This window comes from Cnephaeus nilssonii, assembly GCF_951640355.1.
Source record: "Cnephaeus nilssonii genome assembly, chromosome: 23".
NCBI classification, from domain to species: Eukaryota; Metazoa; Chordata; class Mammalia; order Chiroptera; family Vespertilionidae; genus Cnephaeus; species Cnephaeus nilssonii.
In genome coordinates, this window is record NC_137094.1 from 13,599,950 (window position 1) to 13,621,770 (window position 21,821).

Sequence of the window (21,821 nt, forward strand, 5' to 3'; positions counted from 1 at the left end):
AGGTAGTCGGACAGGTGGTGAAGGCCCTCACTCACTGCTAGTGCACGAGTCCCTGTTGTTCTTGTCCAACGGAACGCACAATAGGCAAAGGACTGCCGACATCATATGCTATCTCCCCCTTTCATTTCCAACCGGGATTCTATTGTGTTATCCTAGTGGCACTCTTGCATACAAGAGCACTGTTATATACGTTGGGAGCACTTACATCTATCAGTTAGTCTGTGGGTGTCAAACTATGACACCCATCTAGACCTCATAGAGAGGAATCTCCATGACCCAGAGACCCTGGTCTTGGAGCTAGATACAAAAACAGAACATAGTTTTAGGTTGTCTATGACCGGAGAGGGAGTGGTTTTATTTTTGCATGTATGTGGCTTAGTTACATCACGTTAGGTAGAGATATTATTGAATGGAAGGAAGGGTGTGTAGATGACGAGAGGATAAGGGGTGGATCGTAGTGTACATTTATTCTTTTTGCCTTCAAGTATCCATTTCCTCTTCTTAGGATACTAACACCCTGATTTTCCTATGGAGAACCTGCCCCTTTCCAACCCCACGACTGTGTGGTTTACCCACTTCCCTTGGCCGCAGTGGTTGATTCAGAGATAGGCAAGGGGGCCCAAGCCATGAGATCTAATTTCTGAACTTTTGAGGATCTCCTGGGAGAGAGAAGCTCCCTTTCCACTGGTGTTGTTAGGGTGATAGGATATAAACCGGGAGCCACTGGGAACCCCAGTCTTAGCATTGCCTGGAAGTATCTGCCTAAATGTAGCTAACAAAGATGAAAACAGGGCAGGAGATGGAGCGAGACCAAGCTTGATGTGTTCATCCAAGCACTGCTGACAGTTACACTCCTGTACCTGTTAGTTGCATGAGCCGAAAATATCTTACATTTGCTTGAGAACACGTGAGTTGGGTTTCTGGGACTTGCAACTAAGAACCCTATAGTCACGATCAGCTATGGGAAATGCATAAACACTTCCATATGCTTTGGGTATGTTTGCTTCTCTGCAGCTTTCCTTCACTGAGAGGACAGTAGCTTTTACTGAAGTGCCTGACTTTCAGGAATTAACACTGTAAAGGGAAGACCCTGTTGAATACCTTCTTTTGTTTCTCTGGTTTGGTGGCCAAGGCCTTAGAGCAGTGGTCGCCAGCCTTTCGGACCTCACCGACCACCAGTGGTCCGTGGATCACCAGTTGGCGACCGCTGTCTTAGAGGAGCTGTCCTGCAGCGCATTACTAACATGCTGCTAAGTGTCATCCATCCCAAGTGAAGGACACCGACCTTCCGCAGTCAGCGTATGTCATTGTGAGTCGCCGCCAGCTGGGTCAGCCCATCGATGCCTGCATGTCACAGGATGGTGCTCTGTTCTGCTCTACACATACATACGTGCCTGCAGCGTGCTCCACTCGTGGGAGAGGGCTGAAGGCCATCGCCTTGTTGGCCATCATCATTAGACCTAGGAACAGTGATGGCGAACCTATGACACGTGTGTCAGCACTGACACGCGTAGCCATTTCTGATGACACGCGGCCGCTAAGGCGGCCGCATGCCGAGGATGAAACATTTGCTGCTCCTGAGGATGAAACATTTGCGAAATAATGTTTTTTCCTCAAAGTGACACACTACCCGAGTTATGCTCAGTTTTTTGGTGAAGTTTGACACACCAAGCTCAAAAGGTTGCCCATCACTGCCTAGGAATATGGGCTATAGCAGCACCAGTGGTGTTTGGAGGTTAGGAGCTGTGAGCCTCAGATTCAGACAGAGGTACAAGGGGATGGAACAATGAGATGAAAGCAGGCTGATTCCTGGGAGTACAAGTGGAAGAAGCCACAGGCTGAGAGGAAGAGGTAGCAGGAGAGGAGCCAGAAAGTCCAAACAGGAGTCGGAACGGGCAGGACAGAGGAGCTAGGCCTGCTTTCAGGAGGCCCTGGGCAGGCCTGCCATCTCCCGGGGGGTGAAGTCTGTGCTGCTCAAGGCGGTTTTGAAGGGTCTCCCTGAGCCCTGAGCTGCCTCTAAGGCATCACCAGATGCCTGAAGAACACCGCAGGGTTTTCTCATCCTCCGCTTCAGCTGCTGGGGCTGTGCGTGACATCACATAGTTCAGCTGATGTGTGCGTGACGTCACATGGTTCAGCTGATGTGTGCGTGACATCACATGGTTCAGCTGATGTGTGCGTGACATCACATGGTGCAGCTGCTGGGGCTGTGTGTGACATCACATGGTTCAGCTGCTGGGGCTGTGCGTGACATCACATGGTTCAGCTGATGTGTGCGTGACATCACATGGTGCAGCTGCTGGGGCTGTGTGTGACATCACATGGTTCAGCTGCTGGGGCTGTGCGTGACATCACATGGTTCAGCTGATGTGTGCGTGACATCACATGGTTCAGCTGATGTGTGCGTGACATCACATGGTTCAGTTGATGTGTGCGTGACATCACATGGTTCAGCTGATGTGTGCGTGACATCACATGATGCTCTAGGTCAGAGACCGGGATGGGGGAACAGCAGATTAGCTTAGCCAGTTACCTCTCCTGCTTTTTTCTGTTATGAATGTTTGTATCTTATCTTCCCACCGAATCTGAAGTTAAAACTCCTCCTTAGCGTCTAGCACAGTGTAGACCAGAAGCAGGTGCTAAAGAAGCTTGAGGGGTTTGAGTGTCACTAGGTGTGTGGGCACGCTGAGTATAGGGTAGCTGCCCAGGGGGAGTGAAGCCAGGCCCAGCACAGATCTGCCCACTGGGGGCCTGTGCTGCCGAGGGGAGGTGCACGAGGGGGTGGAGCCTGCTGTCAGTCCTGCGGCTGACTGACATAGCAAGCGACAGCTTTTGTTGACCGCCCACCTGTTCAAGGAAACCTGGAAGCCCCTAAGATAATTTTTAATCTTGATGAAAGGAAGTACTGTTCTTCCTGCAGGAGACCCGACCTTCCTCCCACTAAAGCACCAGTGCGATGGCTGTTGGATGAAACTGTGAACTTGGCCTGATGGTTGTCACTAAGGCAACACAGCCTAAAATAGGGACTGATGCTGAGGGAAAGAAGGGCTGGGACTGGAAAACAGGTGTTGATAGCAGGTTCTGTTTGATGAACATTTTGTTACCAGCAGCTCCACTGTATTTATAGCACAACATGATTTACTAAAAGCCTATGATGGATGTTAGATGGAATTTCATACAATGTGGTTTCTAAAAAATCATAGAAAATGGACCTTGATATAACGTTAGGCAATAAAAACAGGTTACAGTACAGAGAGTTTATAAAAAATTATATGTATGTATATATGTATACATAAACACAAGCACGTGTATACATTTATCTATATCTATATCTATACCTACACTTACATCTATATATAATCTATATCTATACCTATACCTATATCTATATCTGTATCATCTATATCTCTCTTGACATGCACACACACACACACACACATACACACATACACACCAGGGAAATGCCCTATGTTAATAGTGGTTAGCTTTTAGGCTATGGGATTATAAGTGGTTTGGGTTTCTTCTTTTGTATTTCCAAATGTTCTATAAATGATTATGTATTATTTTCTACATGACTATATGTTCTATGGTAGGAATATGAATACAAAAATTGTTTTTAAAAACGAATGAACTGAAATTGATAAATGGTAAAATGTATTTGATAATGTCCCAGATGGGCCATATCACAAATATCACACATTTTAGAGACTACCCACGTTATGTACGGTCATTCAGGAAGCTAATGGTGGGATTGAGAATTAAGTGCGGAGAATTTTGAGGTTCTTTACTGTCTTCCTAAGAGCCCTTGCCCACACACGCCTAAGGAAGACACAATGCTGATGTCACTTATTTCATGGTGTGAGTGTAGTTCAGAGGGAGAGCGCTGGAAACTGCAGGGGGCAGTCTTCCAGGGAAACATCTCCACGCAGTTCTCGCTGCTCCCACCTGAAACGGGAGAGCCGGGCGAGTCTGATTTGTCACATGGCCTCATGAATATTGATCACCAGCTTGTTTTAGTTCAGAACAACTGTTCAGCTTTGTTCTTCCTCTGCTTGTGTTGCACTGGGATCCGATCATTTATTGGCACAGAGAAATGGAGTCTTTCCACTTTGACACATCAATCTGTGTCACCCTGCTGGCATATTTATTTATCAGTATATTTGCATGGAAGTATGTATGCAAAAGAAAGTGTGGCAGAAGGAAGAGATTGAGGGATGTGTGGGGGATGGATGCGTATTTATATTATTCCATCTTATCAGGCCCGGGGTTGTGCTGTGAGGCAAGGGTGCTATCCAGTGGTCACTATTCACAAGAAGAAAGCATTGTCTTGAAGATGTGCCACTCCGAATCATCAGAAGTGCCTCTTCCAAACTCAGACCGAACCTCAATGAACTTATGCTGCCCTCCAAGGGGAAGCTCGGACCCTCCTGGGTGGAGACTTGCTGGGACAGGACAGAGGGAACTATGGGGCAAAGAGGTAGGGAGGCAGAGAGGAGAGGTGATTTTCCAGTGGCCATCTGAAGAGTGCTCTGTGTGGACTCCATGGTGAAAATAAAGAACCATTATCCTCTAGTTATGCCTAACCTGGTGAAAAAGAAAACTACTGATAATGGACTCTACCTTCATGTCCTACCAGGTGTGATGGGCACAGTGAGGGATTAGAGAGATAATCCTAAATTTCTACATGCTGATGGAGGCACTGGAACCAAGACTATTTCAGCCAAAGTTTACTGGGGGATCCACAGAGGGGAGCCAGCTTGGCACTGCTGAGCACCGGCTGTGTGCCGGCATTGCTGGGCGCCTGAGTTAGGCTTGAGAAAAGGTTGGCTTCATTGACTTGTAGAGGTGGAGAGTAGAAAAGAGGCTTTTCCAAAGAGAGGGAAATGTTCTTGCAAAGTCACAGAGTTGGGATAGAGACTAGAGCATTAGAGAGGGCATGGGGGACCAGCTGGCTAAAGCAAGCTGTATTAGTTTCCTGTGGCTGCTGTAACAAACTACCACAAACTGGGTAGCTTACAACAACAGAAATGTATTCTCACAGTCTGGAGGCCAGAAGTCCAAAGTCAAGGTGTCGACAGGGCCATGCTCTTTCTGAAGGCTCCAGAGGGGAGTATGTCCCATGCCTGTCTCTCTCTCTTTTTAAAAAAAAAAATATTTTATTGATTTTTTACAGAGAGGAAGAGAGAGGGATAGAGAGTCAGAAACATCGATGAGAGAGAAACATCGATCAGCTGCCTCCTGCACCCCCCCCCCCCCCGCCACTGGGGATGTGCCCGCAACCAAGGCACATGCCCCCGACCGGAATCGAACCTGGGACCCTCCAGTCCGCAGGCCGACGCTCTATCCACTGAGCCAAACCGGTTTCGGCCCATGCCTGTCTCTTAACGGTTGGTGTTGCCAGCAATCCTTGGCATTCACTGTGCAGTTGCATCACTTCAATCTTTGCCTCGTTGTCATCACGTGTTGTCCCTGTTGTGTCTGTCTCAATGGCTCTTCTCCTCTTAAAAGGACACCAGTCATATTGGATTAGGGCCCACCCTAAGCCAGTGTGACTTCATCTTAACTCCATTACCTCTACCAAGATCCTCTTTCCTAGTCACATTCACAGGTACCAGGTATCTTACAGGTGCTGATGCAGTTAGAACTTCAACATATCTTTTTGACACAGTTCAACCCATAACAACTGCTAAGCAAATAACAGATGATTAGTTATTATTTGTTGAATGAATAAATGAAATGGATGACCTGTATGATGTAAGGTGTGCACATGGTTAAGTAAGATTTAAAGGGTCTTAAATGCCAGGTGGACGAGTTGGAACAATATTTTACCTTGGGTGGTAAAGCTTCTTAATTGAAATGCTGGGTTGATTTAATAGGGCCAGGGACTAGAGACTTATAGTTTGAGATTTAAGAATTTTAGATCTTCAGTCTTTCTAAAGGTGCCACCAGATTTTTTTTGTCCCTTGATTCTATAAAAAAATACCCAAACCTGTTAAAAATAGCATTTGACAGCTTGGGAACCTAAGTAGCAAGTCTGTAGTCTCAAAATGGAGGTTATTTTGCTCGGGTTCAAGTATTGGGAAGTAGCAGTAATGGACTCAGCTGAGAAAGCAAACATGGGAAAAGCCAGTGGTGAGACCTCCGTGGAGGTGCTGTCATTTTCTACAACGACAGGGTCTAAATGGAGCCTCCTTGGTTACATATCAGCACCACAGACAGCGCCTTCCACCTGCTTGCTAAGTCTTCCACAAGTAGGACCCTTACATAAGTCTCTCACAAGTAGGGCCCATTACATTACATCACATCTCTCGCCTTTTTGCAGCTTCATTAGCGGGGCTGATACTTTGGCTCATCTGTAGCACCGAGTCTGTAATAAACAAGGCAGAAGGCTGGTGTCTTCCTGAGTCCCCCATATCGGTCCCTCAGTGGTGGGCACAGGTGCTGTGCTGGCAGGTGGTAGTCAGCGGCAGGCGGCGGGCTTCGCAGATTTAGCCTCTTCGGAAACAGGCATTCATGAATACCTAGCAGCCTGTGCCTCCAAACCCATCTGTTGTAAGTGGAATTGTGCTCCTCCCAAAGATATGTGGCAATCCTAAACTCCGGGACCTCGGAATGGGACCCTTTTTTTTTGGAAATAGGATCTTTGCAGATGAAGTCAAGATGAAACCATTAGGGTGGGCCATAATTATCCGGTCTGACTAGTGTCCTTATAAGAAGAGGGTAGTTTGAACATAGACACCAAGAGAACACCATGTGAAGGCAGAGACACATGGGGAGGAGGCCACGTGAGGGCAGAGACACATGGGGAGGAGGCCACGCGAGGGCAGAGACACACAGGGAGGAGGCCACGTGAGGGCAGAGACACACGGGGAGGAGGCCACGTGAGGGCAGAGACACACGGGGAGGAGGCCACATGAGGGCAGAGACACACGGGGAGAAGGCCACGTGAGGGCAGAGACACGTGGGGAGAAGGCCACGTGCGGGCAGAGACACATGGGGAGAAGGCCACGTGCGGGCAGAGACACATGGGGAGGAGGCCACGCGAGGGCAGAGACACATGGGGAGGAGGCCACGCGAGGGCAGAGACACACGGGGAGGAGGCCACGTGAGGGCAGAGACGGAAGTGTTGTAGCTCAAGCCAAGGAAGGCAAGGATTGCCAGAAAGTGCCAGAAGCTAGAAGAGGCAAGGAAGGCGTCTCCCCTACGGCTTGTAGAGGGAGCATGGCCCTGCTGATGCCCTGATTTCAGGCTTCTGGCAGACCCGTGAGGGAGTACACTTCTGTTGGTTTAAGCCCTAGTTTGTGGTACTTCGTCACGCGTCCTTATGTCCTTGTACTCCCAGGTTAACTTGGCGAACTAATTATTCGTACGGTACTCGCAGTTGTTGGTGGCATCACGGGGTGCATGGGGAGCTGCTGAGCACTGCATGCTCTGTGCAGGGGCCTGGTCTGGCAGGCCACCACCAAGGTCCTGAGGAGAGTGGAGTGGACAGGAGTAAGGGAACTCGTGGGGACGGTGAGAGATAGCTACTGCCAGGTGGGGCTGGTAATGGAAGGTGCCATGACCACTCTTAGGCCCGGAGGAGGCAGGGTAAGGACAGTTACCGGAGCCACGGAGAGCAGTGGCTGGCGGAGATGGCTGCCTACCAGGGTCTGTGGCCTTCTGTAGAGGCGCATGACTGTCACCTTCAGCACAGCAGGCAGGAAGCCCGGGGCATGGTTCTCCTACCCTTTGATTTCTATTAGCTCTGCCCACCCAGCAGTTGGAGGGCAAGAGAGTCTGTGGCCGCTATGGAGGTTGTTTTCCTTGGGGTACAAAGAAGGGTGAAGAAGGGTGGAGAGTAAGGCTCCCAGAAAGGGGGAGGGTATAGGGAATGTGTACGGATGCTGCAGGGCGGGGCAGGAAGCCAGCTGTCAGCAGCCCACTACCCATCTGCAACTTTGACTTGCCTATCTAAGGGTATGCCTCGTATGAAAGTTCCCCTTTCAAGCCTATTTGCATTTTGCTGGCAGCTTTTTAAAAAATTTATTTATTGTGGGAAACGGCTGTATCTTAATGCTAAGTCCTATAGAGGTTATTTTAATTCTCGAGGATGATGGGGCAGAGATGGAGGGAGAGGAGCGGGACAGACAGTGGTGCTCTTGTTAAATTAGAGGCCAGAGTTGCCAAAAGGAAAATACTGGCTTAGGAATGAGGCCAGTCTCATGTGCGAAGGAAATGCAGAAGTGTCGAATTCCAGTCAATGGAGAGCAGGAGCTAGAGAAAGACTTGGGAAGATGAGCTGGATCAAACCCCAAGAGAGAGATTAGAGCAAGGAATTTCTGAGTGTGAGAATCAGGCAGAGCAAAATAGTAGCTTCTCCCAGGGTTTGGTGAGAAGCCAATGAGTCCAACTTGGACAAGTGCTCCTTAGCTGGAAAGCAGGGTGCAGTACACATATAAAGTGTGTAACGAGTTCCAATGGCAGCCATGTAGCGTGGGCCACAGGGAGATGCGTGCACAGCGTCAGCTGACCCGATCGATTGTGTGGCTACGCATTGTCAGTTCCAGCCATAACGAACGAAAGGAACTTACTTTCTTCAATGAAAGGTAGAGGACCCAGGTTATAAAAGTAGGGCCTGCCGAAACCGGTTTGGCTCAGTGGATAGAGCGTCAGCCTGCGGACTGAAAGGTCCCAGGTTCGATTCCGGTCAAGGGCATGTACCTTGGTTGCGGGCACATCCCCAGTGGGGGGTGTGCAAGAGGCAGCTGATCGATGTTTCTAACTCTCTATCTCTCTCCCTTCCTCTCTGTAAAAATTCAATAAAAAAAAAAAAACATATAAAAAAAAAAAGTAGGGCCTAACAAGAGAAATCAGACACATGAACTGAGAGGAAGAAGTTTGCAACTTCAGCTTTGCCAAACTCCTGGATTTGTTCCCTGCTTAGTTCACCCCACGGAGTCTCCTGGAGGTGGTAGTTTTCGGTATCACAACTGACCGCCAAGAGGAGCTGCTTCTGAGTCTCTTAGGAACAAGCATATGGAGGAGGGCCAGGGGCCGTCCGCCCATTCCTAAGGAGAGACCCTGACTAGTTTGTCCCGTGTGGCCATAGCAACAGCAAGTAGCAGTCTCAAATGGCTTCCAGTTGGGGGTTTTCCAATCCCGAGTCTCCCCATGCTTCCTTCCTCCAGCTCCCAAGAGCACTCATCTGGTTCCTTCTCTACTCACTCTCCACATGGAGCTTTCCTCCGAGTTCCATCTCCCTCTCTTTTCTCTTCCTGCTCAGGTTCCTTTCTGGGGGTCCTACCTATACCCACTGCCGAATTTCTTGGGGCGAACACAGACTTCCACGGGTCTCCTGGACATCTTCACATGCATTTCTCAGCCGTCACCACAACGGATCGCATTTAATCCGACACCTCGCTTTCCACCATAGTCTTCTCCTGCCACGTTGACCTGTCATGGCTATTGGGACTTCTACCCTAGTGTCACTTGGGCTGGAAACCTCGGTCATCTTCCATTGCTTGTTTCCCATTCTCTCTAGATTCCAGATTCTCTTGGCATCCAAACAATCAATTGCCAAGCGCCCCCACCCCCATCTTCCTTTGAACTTCCTTCCCAACCCATTGGTTCTACTCTAACTAAGTACTTCTAATGCTCCTCTGGACTGTTTCAGTAGATTTGACCTAACATATTTCTAGCCCATGTTCTGTGTTCTTACATGAGTTATCTTCCTATGACAGGTGAGATAGTTTTACCCCCTTAAGATCTTCAGTGGCTCCTTCTTGCCCAAAAGTGTTTGGTTCAATTCCTGGTTGTGGCTTTAAGACCGTGTGGATTTAGCCCCAGCCTTCCTTTCTGGCTTTATCATCCATTGTGCCTGTCTTTTCACCCGTGCTTGCCACACTGCACGCCTCAGCCTTCCCTGAGCTTGCCTTCAGACCTCTGTGTTTTGACTTGTACTGTCTGTGGAATCTTCCTCACTTCCTTTCAAGTCCAGCTCTGGGCATAGCTTTCCCTGAGCCACCTCGTTGGAATTAACCACCCCCCACTTTACCTTTCCACACCCTTTTGCTTACTCCTCTGCTATAGTCCATCTCGTCACTTGGCTTTATATTCTAGCTAATTGCTTTCCCTCCAGACCACGAGCTTCTCAAGGGCAGCCACTGGATTTTATTCACCTCTGTATCCACTGAGTTTTATTCGTGCCTGTATCCCTGTGGCTCCATCACACAGGACTCCACACATAGTGGGTTCCTGATAAATGTTAGTGAATGAATACTATTCAAATCAGACAGTGTGGCTCATTGAGAGGCTGGCCTTGAACTATGTATCATCGCTTCTGAATTTCTGATCTTTTCTTCACCATAGTCAGAAGTTCAAAGGAAGATAATCTAGTTACTGGAGAAGTGGCTGATGGGGGTGGGGGTGGAGGGTCTGGCAGGAAGTGCAGCTGCACACTCATTCCGCTTTGCTCCTGGCCTTGACTTGATATTTCAGTTGGAAACTTGAAATGTAACCAGAATAGTTTCTTCTGTGTCACCCAATAATAAGGCTTTCTAAAACCCTTCATTTTCACTCCATTTCTCTTGAAAGTCAACTCGGCTACAAAGTGGGGCTAATTCAATGCCACCCATACGGATGTGGTTGTGAGGATGACTTGAAATGGGAATTTTTAGACTCTCCAATATGTCAACAAGTTAAGCATTTCATTCATTTAAAAAATGTAAATAAATGCAGCTGCATCTGGCTATATGAACAATAAAATTGAGATCGTGCTGCTAAGCCAAGTGAGAAGATGCTCTAAATTGAGAGAGGCACCCAGCTTTGGGGATAATTTAAGGAGCATTAATAAATATATTTAGAAAGCTCATGCACCATACATAACTCATAACTCCAGCTCATCTTTTTCTCACTCTGTGAGCTAGCAGAATTCATAATGACAGTTGAAGAACAACAAATAAAGGACTGGCTGCTTCCCAAAACCAATTAAACAGTGAGGAATGGAAGTCACATGCATTAAACATGCATGTTGAATTTTGCACAACTATATTTAAAGTAATTACATAACTTCGTATTTCTCATTGGAATGTTTTATTGAATTAAGCCGTGTTCAACTTTCAAACACTAGATCTCCAGAAACCAGCTTGCAAGTCTGTTTGTTTAAAGATATAATGCATTTTCTCATAAAAATGCCATTATAGATGCAATTAGGTACCCAGGCTGCCCACTAAAGCTACTTAAACTCATAATATTGATGCCATATTGTATCTTTGCAAGAAAAATTAGTAAGAAAGCATTTCCACTGCAATGTTAGCCTTCATGTAAATAATTGAATCTCTCATCCCAGAACTTTGACCAAGAAAGGTTTTCATTTTTGCTAAATGCTAATGCCTGTAGAAAATAGATCTAATTAAAGGAAGATGAAAATATAGCTTTGTACTGTAGTGAAGAAGATGGAGGGAAATTTGGGCTTTTCTCCAGGCCTTTACATTGGATGCTATTGGTTCTTTACGACATTGACTCTCACCTCCAAATGTAGGACCTTTTTTTTCCATATGGATGTATCACTGGCACCACTTTAAACCTATCATTCATCATCAGGGCCGTTTTTCTTTGGCTCACAAATGGAAGAAAAAGGGGCCAAAAGGGAGGGACATTTTCCTGGGGTAATTGAGCAAAAGTTACACGAGAGGGATGAGGGAGAGGGGTGTGTGTGCATATGAAAAGTCAGTTTCCTGCATGGGTAAAATTGAGCTGAGGCAGCAAAAATGCCCGCTTCCCTTTAAAGAAGAAGAAGCTATTCATTGGATCTGTAGGTTCCCTGCTGGTCCCGGGCCATGCTGGACCCGCCTGAAAGGCGGGCACTGCCGCAGAAGCAAGCAGAGGAACCACGAGCACAGTGTGCAGCTGGCTTTTCCTGTTTATGGGAGTCTCATACATCGGTGGTTGGTAGCTTTGAGATTTACTGTGTTTTCTCATTAGCAACTTTGAATTTGATAAGTATTTTTATGATTTGTTCCCTTTTCACTCTCCGTAAACTGCTATATCCTTTTTTTAAAAAAATTGTATCTACCTCTCACCCTCCATCACCATCCCCTGCAGTCCAACTTGCTACCACTGTTTGGACTCATCAGACCTTTCTCCAGCCAAGAAGACTTCAGTGGCTTCCTGTTTTCTGCACACGTTGAAACTTTTGCACCAAGGGGCTCAGGGTCCCCATAGCAACGGTCTCACCCTTCCTAGCCAAGCCCATACCTGGTCCAGGTCAGTGCCCGGCACTTGCTGCTCTCACTGCTTGGAATGCCTTTCCTGCAGCTCCTCCCAGGGGCCTCTCTGAGGGGGACAGTGCTCTTAGGCTTGGTCACCTCTATACCCAAGACCTAGAACAGTCACTTGGTTGGCTGATTGGTCGTAGATGCATCTGTCACATGAGAAAAACCACTGAGTTTCTTCATTATAATTTTTGCAACCAGCAGGGTCAAATGTGACATCTGACATTTTAGCTAGAGTGGCTCTGTGGCTGTAAGGGACAAGAGATTCTCGTTTGCTGTGGTAGAAGCTTTGTGGTCCTCGAACCTCAACATCCGCTGAGATATTAAAGCCCCGAGTTTGTCTTTATTTTTGTGTGTGAACTCACCAGTGTGTTCAGAAGCAGCCACCCAAGCAGAGCCTTTATATTCATCATCCCCGGCAACACAGTCATTTCCATCCTCCTCTTGGTCTCCTCAAGCCTTGCCTTCGCTGAGCACGTTATCCCAAGCAGCGAGCAGTGATACCTGAAGTGACCATCTGCCCCGCATGCCCTGGACCACCGGCCACCCCTTGCCCACTGCATTCCCCACGCGAAGTGAGCTCAGACAGCCAGTCCCGAGCTCTGCCTCTGAATCAGTTTCTCGGAGCTATTTTAGGAGCGGAGCATTAGTGTAGCTGGGAAACAAAAACAACTCTAGTGTTTTTAAACAGAGGGAATTGAACACAGGAAATTGGTAACAAAGGTCTTGGAACAGTGGAAGCGCACACAGGGGGCCGAGGTACTCAAAGCCTGGTCCTTTTAGAGCCACTCTGCCACTCGAGCTGGGTGCACAGGGAACACAGAGTCCCCAGAGCCCACGACTGCTGTGCTGCTGAGGCTGCTGCGGGACCTGGCTGCCAGGGCAGGGGCCTGGGAGCCCTCCCTCGCTCCTGCCATGGCTGCTGCCACCACTATTATTGCTTTTGCCATTGCTGCCACTGCCCCTGTTGCTGCGGCTGCTGCCCCTAGAATCACAAAAAAGATGGCTTCTCCCTTCCTCCAACTTTCCAGTCTCTTCCCAGTGGTGATGGGGCAAATTTGACCCAGGACACACAGGACTCTGGATGGAGCACATATTTTTAGCAGCGACGCCTATGACCATCGTAAGCCAGAAATAGACATTCTCCCACTTCTTCGGCCTGCTGAAGTGGTAATTGATAGCCGGAGGAAGGATGAGTGAGTACCCACGGGGCCTACCTGCGTTCCTACTTGCCAGGCTGTCTCCATGCTGCAGGCTGAACGAACAAAAGGGTATCGAACTCCAGAAATGCGAGATTTCCTAACAATTGCAGACTTTCCGGCCCCTGTGGCAACTTGACAAATGACGGGGGAAGAACACACGGGGCCCTGTAATCCCGAATTGACCTGAAAACAATGCCAGAGGTGTCCCGATGTTAAGACACGCTCCCTTTCCCTTCTCTTTCTTGGGCTTTGCCTGGTAATTGCACCAGAAATATCCTGAGAGAGGCAGTGCTGAAAGTGACCTAGATCCCCAGAACCGCTGGATTCCAGGGCTGGAGGGGCGGGAGGCCTCAGATCGGAAGGGGGGTCTCCGCTGGTTCCTCCGACTGACCATTGAGTCCCACTGAAGTTTTTCAGAATTCAGATGTGTTTCGATGTCATCTTATAGTTGGGTAATGATTGCTCATTTCAACTGTGATTTCACTGATTTATTGCTAATTACTGAGAATGCAGAAGTCCCCATAGGATTGCGTTTCCTATCCTTGTTGATCATGTAGTGCTCTTATTGAAAGAAAATCCTTAGCTAGGAAATGACAGTGGTTTCCAGCTATTTCTCAGACTGTCCGAGTGGGATTTAGTAGAACTCCATCTGTCCATCCATCCATCCAAATAGCCATATATCCTATGAACCATCCATTCACCAAACCTATTTTGAACACCTGTACTGATCACCCTCCATCAGACTGGCAATGAGGTCCCATCGCTGATGGAGGGGAGCATGATTGCCCCTGGCGTGCTGTAATGATGCAATTCTCAAACACTCCTCCGGGAGAACTGGAACACACCAATGGGAACGAATGCATTGGCCAGGTAATGTGTCAGGCATTTGCCAAAAAATTACTCTTCCTTTTTTAAAGAGTAATTTAAAAAAGGAAGATGGAATGGAGGGCTGTAGGCAGGAGCAATCAAGGCATTGGAGACAGACAATGAAGGCTAAATGCATGAATCACCAATTAAAGGCAAAGTGTGAAAGCTGCAGCCAGATGGCAGAATAAAGCCGGGGATCAGGCCCAGATCTGAATGGTAAGAGTAGCAGTGTCCCTGCGGAGGTCAAATTCTCAATTTTGTCAAGTCTGCTACTCCAAGGTCAGGGCCTTGAGTGGGGCAGAGTGACATCCTGAGATATGCAATGGGGCCATCTGGGTGGATAAAATATTGAATCTCTAGATCCCTTTGACCCTCTGGGCCCACAGAAGTAACCCATCCCTCTCTGTGAAAGGCCAGCACTCCCTTTTATTCAAGACTAGAGGCCCATTGCATGAAGATTCATGCAACAGGCCTTCCTTCCCCTGGCTCCTGGCACTGGTTTTCCTCTGGCACCTGGGACCCGGGCCACAGCGGAGCCAAGCCTTCAGCCTTCAGGCTTGGCTCCAGCTGCAGTGGAGCCTTCAGTCTTCAGTCTTCAGTCTTCGCTCAGGCGGAGCCTTCAGTCTTTGCTCTGTGCCTGCGTATGAAAAGTAACCCACCATCTTTGTTGGGTTAATTTGCATACTCACTCCTGATTGGCTGGTGGGCATTGTGGAGGTATGGTCAATTTGCATCTTTTCCTTTTATTAGTGTAGATCAGTGGTCGGCAAACTCATTAGTCAACAGAGCCAAATATCAACAGTACAACGATTGAAATTTCTTTTGAGAGCCGAAAACCGACTTCTGTGCATGGGCCACGAAATTTCAATCACACTGTACGTGCGCACCCACACGTGGTATTTTGTGGAAGATCCACACTCAAGGGGCCAAAGAGCCACATGTGACTCGTGAGTCGCAGTTTGCCGACCACTGGTATAGATGATGCCAGCAGGCCAATCAACAGGGTTGGGTCCTAACATAGCCTGGCTGGGAAAGTATTGGGCTGCTGAGGGAGGAGAGTCTGTTCCCTGAAGGAGCCCCATGAGTACATATTGGCAGGAGCTGGGAGACTACATATGGGACAGGATTCTGAGGGATCTAGATCAAGAGCGATGGAAGTTTATCGGTGTGGGGCTACGCTCTCATGATACAGGATTTAATATCTTGGCAAAGACCCTGGGAGACGGTGTGGATATGCTGCTAGGATGGTTCATGGAAGCTTGGAAAAAGCGATGGGGCATGTTAACTGAAGTAGAAATGTCAGAAATGCTGTGGCAGACAGTGAAAGAAGGGACCAAGAGGCTCAGGGAAGTGGGCACGCGAGAGTGGAAATACCGTCTAAAGCCGGAAACTCACCAAGGACTGCAATTGGTGGGCAGATCTGGAGAACACTGTTTACCAGAGCACTAAGGTGGGAAGAGAGGCGCACCAGCATCGCTGAGACGCTCAGCGGAGACTCCTCCATAGGCCAGAGCTGATGTTAGGAGAGGCTGCTACTACGGAACGGAGTTCTCTTACAGAAACGGAGATGGTAGACTCCCAAAATAACAGAGGCCAGGAGGCAGCACTCATTTGTCAAAGCAAGACGGAGCCTGATTATTGTTGTCATGAGAGGCAAGGTTAGAGTGATAGCCACGGGGACCAGACACTTCAGATGAGTTACAGAACCTGGGGAAAGATCCCGAGGGGCAAGACAGATGGGTGCCACAGATGTTGCTCAAGATACACAATCAAAGCAATCAAGGATGGGTGACCAGGAGGCCGGGGCCCACGGTCACAGTTTAAAAAGTCAGAATCTTTTGCCTGCTTCCCAGAGAGGAGCCAGTGTTCGGACCCAAAACTGATGGAAGAGGCCAGGTTCCCGTGGTCTCTGCCATCGAAGGACCCTGCAGCACCGCGGGTCCGCCCCTCTCCTTCCCCAGAGCGACCTGTTGCCATTTACTTGAGTCCCTAACTGGTCACTGGGGGAAAGGACGTGTTCTAACATTTCAGTGAAAGCCCAGTACACGGTCGGAGTTGAAATTGATTCTTTGGGACCCAAAGTGTGACCAGGGCTCTCTGTAAGACCGGGGGAGCAAATGGAAGCCAGGTAAGAAATGCAGGCCTGGCCCAGGTCTGGCTCACAGCATCAATTACAGAAGAGGCGACCAATTAGGCGGAATGACTTGGCCACTTGATATCAGCCAGCCTCTTTCATTGGTCACTTCAGTGCTAGCCGGCAGTAAGAGGGTGTGTCTTCGTAGAGAACTGAAAGACAATAGCTAACTAAAAGTTGGTCTGTTTTTGATCATCACTGTGTGCTGGCAATTCTAAACATGCGGTAAAATGCTCTCCCTCCCCCCAGCAAGCTACTCCCACCACTCCACCCCCTTCGTGAGCCTCTGGGGTGTAAGGGTCCGGGAAGACTGAGTACAGCCCACTCTGTAAGCAGCCACAGGGTGAGGTGCGGGGAGGATACCGCGAAAGGATGCTTTGAAGGGACAACTTTTCCTGCTTCACACTTTCATTTGGTCCCAATGCTGCAGCTTCTGAAAGATGGCAGTCTCATCTTCAGCTTTTGAAGTCAGTTAATTATCCTGCTGTGAGCTAGTCAAATAATTAATAGATGTTAACATTTGCATGTCGCTTTATTTAAGAAATAAGTGTCTTTGAATGAAAAAGTGCCTGCCAGCTTCCCCATTAATTATCAGAGTACTGAAAGCACCCTTTGCAAGGTGGCACCGAGAGAACCTTGGTAAAATGAACCATCCTTCGTCTCTAGCCAGTATGAGTCACGATGCCATCTTTGCATGCCATTCCAACTGCCAGCCAGGTGAGGCGAAGGGAGCCCTTACCTGGCAGGAGCAGAGGCAGAGGCAGCTTGATTCTATGCAGTTGGGGTGTTAGCTGCAAAGGAGAAAGCGATGGGTCATACCTCCTGTTTTCCACCTCTTTTGTCTTTTTAAAAAAGAGAGAGAAATGCTTCCTTATGCTATGAAATTAGCTTATTTGTGATTGGAAATGGGGAGATAGCATTGATTGGTCTGGGTGACAGCATATTTCTTAATCCTTGGGGATGGTGACTTCACAGAGGGGGTGGAATGTTGGTTTTTAGGGGTTACAGATAAATTGTATCACTGTTAAAGGAGAAAGAGATGATAAAAAGTGGAGGTATATGTCAATGAGAAGGGAAGACCATCATGAGTAGGTTGGCAAAAGGACAATGATATATTGAGACATTTTAGATAGGGATACATTGTGTGTGTGTGTGTGTGTGTGTGTGTGTGTGTGTGTGTGTGTGTTCATTCTAGCCACGGGTAGGGTAATGGAAAAAGAAATTGGTGGGGGGAAAAGGAGAACAAAAGAGGTGTGGAATCAGAAAAAGTCCAAAGACCTTTAAGTGCCTTAGGATTGGCAGCCATTAATCCAGGCTCAGTCCACTGGTCCATGTTAAGCATCTCCTGTGGCTGCATCATCCAGGCACCATGGATGGCAGATGTGGTGTCTGGAAAGGGAGCTAGACTTTGAGGTTTCTTTCCATTCTAGGATTGGACAGATAGGTATTGATTTAAAAGAGCCAGATGGTTCAAGGGAGTTTCTAACTTTATGCTGTTGGGCACCAGGTTGCAAACTAAATTTAGGCTCTGGCTGCCAGCTCTCCTGTTTGGCCCTGGATTGAGAATAGCCTCTTGCTTACCAGCCATCTGGTCCCCCCCAGTGTCTGCTGCTGAATGACGTCTTCTTACAGAAAGGATGGGATCTCAGAGAAAGTCTACAGGGCGAGTGTCTGTTTTCCCAACAGGGATCCCCACGTGGGATCCTAGAGAGGAAGAGGAAGAGGGTCCTACGTTGAAAGGGTCCAGGGGATGTGAGTCATATTTATGTTTGATTTCATTGGGTGGGCTCCCTTGAGAAGCCACAAGGGGAGGTGTGCCGTATATGGGGCAGTCCATGCTGGTGCTTCTAGATCTTTGCTTTCTTGAAACTTTCTCTTCTCTACACGCAGACTCTGGCACTGATTGTCCATAACCTAGCATCAGTAAATGTTCATACGTGCCTGCTGTGTGCAAGGCTCTGGTGGCACAAAGTGGCAGGAGAAACGGCCACCACCAGATTGGAATATACCTCTGGTTTTCTAAGGCGACAGCAAAGAATGATTTAGCTTGAACCATGACATTAATTACTTTTAGGAAAAGAATCCATTATTATTTCTGTCAGGACAGAAGGCTGTAAACAGGACTTGGAGAGACTTCAAGACAAATCCCAGCATAAACTTTCTCCGCTTCCCGTTCTCAACTCCTGCCCCTGACAAACCAGCATTTTTATCCTTGTGAGATCAGGCCAAAGTGAATGTCAAGGGCCCATTGGACGAAGGTAGGAAGTCACCAAACGGACCCGTGTGACCAGAGGGCCGAATAGAATTGAGAGGAGAGGTTACCACTTGGCTCGCTCTGGGAGGTCTAGAGTTAATTGGGGCAGGAGGAGGGGGTGGATGTGTGAGCATCAGACCCTACCTTCTAAGCACAGATGTGGAGCCACCTCACCGCACACCTCACTGCACTGCACCTGCTGCCTGGCCCGTGCGCCTGGGTGGGACCTACTCCAGGATGCCTCTGACACCAGGAGGAAAACTTATAGTTGGAAAAAAAAACCACATAAGATACTGTCTGGGTGGCTGTGGCTCAGTGGTTCCTGACGGGTCTCTGGTTAGGACAGCCTGCAGCAGCCGAGGTGCTGGACGGGGAGGGTGGATGGTGGACTAAACAAGTGGTGGACACATCAGGATCCTCTTGAGTCACATCTTACAAATGCCCCTGAGGCTGCGTGCGAGCAGATTTGGAGCTGAAAAGTCCAGTTGATCTGATTTGTCAGAGGTTTTCTCAGGAACAGCAGGCAGGCTATGAAACTGGGAACCGTTACCCCCAAAATGGTTTTGCAATGCTTGGAGGCTCCTGTTATATACAACGGGGGGGGGGGGTGTTTATGGACAGCAGACCTGAGCGTATGTGTGCGCGCGCAGGGGGAACTCAGTGCAAGCGGTTTTTTCTTGCAGAAATTTTAAACAAATCTCATCATTGTAACTTCAGTTTTTCTTGTCCAACTGCATTCCTGAGTCAGTGTCATGTCACAGCCATAGCTCTCAGCCTGCATCACAGCTGCAGCCAGCGCAAGAGATGGAGGCACAGTGTCTGAGTCCAAGAGGCTCCGCTCTTCCGGCTGAGGCTGTGAGCGTGTTTCCCGGGCTCGTCCAGTGGGCCAGAGCCATGGAGAGCGCGACCCTAGCACTGGCTCCTGCATTCTTTGCTCGCTCTCGTGTCCTGCTCCTGTACGTGCCCCTGTGAGCCTCCCCAGCCGGGGGCTTTCTGCCCTTGCTCCCCCCACCCCACGATGTCAGGCTAACTCCACCTCCTCTTGGGAAGGCTCACCTGACCCCCAGGCCTGGCGCTGTGTGCTCCCGTGGCAGCCCCGCTGATTCTGAGCATCATTTAGCACCTGTTTGCTTCCTTCTTTCCCTCACGGAGCTGTATTCTCCGCGTGGCAGGGACTGCGTTTACTTTCCCCAGCACAGAGCCTGGCATACAGTAGGCGCTCAATCCTTGAGCGAATGAATGAACCCTTTCGGTTGTCATTTGCTTCCCTGGCACTGCTGAGGTCTGGCCAGCTCACCTTCTTTTGCTCATTCCCTCCCTCCCTCCCTCTTCCAACCACAGTGAAAGCACACCCCTTGCCTGGCCTGGTTTTCTCTCCTCTTGGTTTTAATTAGCTCAAATTTCTGTTGTTCGTCTCTATCTCATACCTGGTTGCCACTTCTCTGAAGGGTGTTTGGATGAAATAATAAAAGCTTGTATGTGTGTTTGTCTCCCCCCCCCCCCCAAACTCATTATGGGTATGGAAAGAGAAAAGCAGAGCTGCAGGGAGAAGACCTACATCAGAGCCTTTATTGCCGAAATGTCAGCATTGCCGGCAACTCTTTGGTTTGGGGCCCTTTGGTGTGACAGCTGTTTTCAGGTTGATTTAGGGGTTGATAACATCTGGGCCAGGAGATAATCCGAGGCAGGCACCCAGCAAGCCATGGTCTTTCCTCCTTTTCTGTCTGTTACAGACCAAGGAATGATGGGAGCACCAAGGGGGGCCATGTGGCTGGCTCGACTTTTATTTCTTCCACCATCGGGGCTGTGGCTTCTCTCATAATTGTTTCACAAAAGGCATTTCTAGTTAAAAAAAGGAAATCAATGTGGGGGAAAGGGAGAAACCAGTTAGATGTTTGTTTATTTTTTATTTTATTTTTTAAAATATATTTTTATTGATTTCAGAGAGGACGTGAGAGAGAGAGAGAGAGAAACATCAATGATGAGAGAGAATCATTAATCAGCTGCTTCCTGCACGCCCCCTACTGTGGATTGAACCTGCAACCCAGGCATGTGCCCTTGACTGGAATGGAACCTGGGACCCTTCAATCTGCAGGCCGACGCTCTATCCACTGAGCCAAACCAGCTAGGGCAGATGTTTATTTTTAATAAAGTTGGCAAAAATGACAGGGGTGGGATGTTGTTGGAAGGTTGGGAACCAGGAGTGGGGGAGACGTGTTAGTCCTTGACTTGGAACAGACCGGCATGCGATCCTGTGGCATTCTTCAGTCTACCAGCAAGTATCGGACTTGCGAGTAAGCCACTGTTTAGTTCTCCTCCTAAATAATTTGTTCTAAAATATTTACAGTGAAACAAGAAGGAGGAGAATGGGCACCTAGCATATGCCATCCGCTGTGTATTTCCCTTAGTCATCATCTCTTTAATTGTCTTGATCAAATATTAAATAGCTTCAAAGGGATATTTGTAGAATATATGTGACACGTGCAGAATTATGATGGAGCCAACACCCGTGTTCAGCTTTACCTTTGCAAGCCCATCCTCCTCCTTCCTCAGGTGCAGCTGTTCTACATTTTGTGCCTGTCATTTGCTTTCTTATATTTTTTTATTTGCTTCAAAAAATACCTTTTGTTGCTTTTCATGATATCCCCAAACAGTGTATTGGGTAGTTTTGCATATTTTTGCACTTGATAGGAATGGAATCATACTGTATGCATTCTCTGCAACTAGCATTTTTCACTCAGATGTTTGCTTATGACATTTGTCCATGCTGTGTGTCACTGTAATTGATTCTTTTCCTCCATCTTATTGTGTCAGCTCGCAGGACTACACCACAGCGTGCCTACGTGTTTTGATAGGGATGGAGACCTGGGTTGCTTCCATTTCTGGAATGATTCTTGTATGTGTCCCTTGTGCACGTGCCCAGGAGTTCCAGGGTAGAATCCTAGCTGTGGAACGGCTGGGTCAAAGGGCGTGTGCACCCCCAATCTTACTAGGTCATTCCAAGTGTTTTTCCAAGTGCTTGTACCAATGGCCCCCCGTCCCCCAAGGATATTTTTCCATTGATTTTTTTTAGGGAAAGTGGAAGAGAGAGGGAAAGACAGAGAGAAATA

At 48.3% G+C, this 21,821-nt stretch overlaps 1 protein-coding gene across 6 annotated transcripts in view; it reads left to right on the forward strand.

Moving 5' to 3' along the window:
- The window catches only part of CNIH3 (cornichon family AMPA receptor auxiliary protein 3), a 128,846-nt gene that overhangs the window by 45,938 nt on the left and 61,087 nt on the right, over nt 1-21,821 (forward strand). The window lies entirely within an intron of this gene.